Raw genomic sequence first — 1133 nt, forward strand, 5'->3', positions numbered from 1 at the left:
AGAGAGAGAGATAATGGACAGTGTTGTGGAATGAATGTGTCCATCCCAGAACATATATGTTGAAATTCTAACCCTCAATGTGATGGGATTAGGAGTTGAAGACTGTGGGAGGTGATTAGATCACAGAAGGGAACCCTCAGGAATGTATGCATGCCCTTAACACAAGAGGCACCGAGCACTTGGTTCCTTGTCTCCCTGCTCTCTGTCTGCTTGAGGCCACAGCAGGAGATACATCACCCAGCTACATCTGGACCACATCAGCTGCAAAACACGTCATTAACCTTGGCAAAGTAAACTTTCTAAATTGAGACCTATTAGATTCTTTTGGTTCACAAGCTCATGAACACAGAAGAAATCAAGATAGAAAACAAACGATCTAATGAAAAGCATAAAATAAGTTCATAAATCTGAACTCCATATATATTGAACATAGAGGAAATGGTCTTCTCAAACTGTGTGTGTTTATATTAGATCGCATTTTTGAAAGACATTTCTAATATTTGATTAACCATCCTATGTATTTTTAGCCAATATAAAACTGAAAATAATAAATGATCAATTGTATACATACATTTAACTTCTTAATATTTCCCATAGCGTTGCTATTACTATTTTATGTTATTGGAGTAGGTGCTCAGTCTATCTTTGATATATTACTGGAGTGGTGTCTTCCACAATGGTGCTCAGACTCTGTGGTGTACGAGTGGATAAACTGTTAAGCAGGAACCTAGGAGAGCCAGGATGTCAAAATTCAAGTCCTTTAAAACTAGGAAGACATACTCCTTACTGCACAAGTCAAGGTCATAAGATGTTAATGGTTAAGGAAAGGAGCTTATGGTATCTGCAAGGACAAACTCCTACAGAAACACAATTCCACATGACCCAATATCCCATGACAATGTATGCTTCTAAGATAATTACAGTCATGCTTTCAAGTACTTGCACACTAAAATACCAAGGATCGCTTTAAATCAACAAAGTAGTAAGTTTTGTCACACTATCAGCCCACCAGCAGTTAGCTTAGCTTTTACCTAAGCCCCTAAACAAGAAAAACTTGAAACAAGAGGCATTCCCCCTGCTTTCTGAGGAACCCTACTGTGTAACTAGTAGCTTTTTTTTTTTTTTTTTTTTTT

This window comes from Mandrillus leucophaeus, unplaced genomic scaffold, assembly GCF_000951045.1.
Source record: "Mandrillus leucophaeus isolate KB7577 unplaced genomic scaffold, Mleu.le_1.0 Scaffold104, whole genome shotgun sequence".
In the NCBI taxonomy this organism is placed as follows: domain Eukaryota; kingdom Metazoa; phylum Chordata; class Mammalia; order Primates; family Cercopithecidae; genus Mandrillus; species Mandrillus leucophaeus.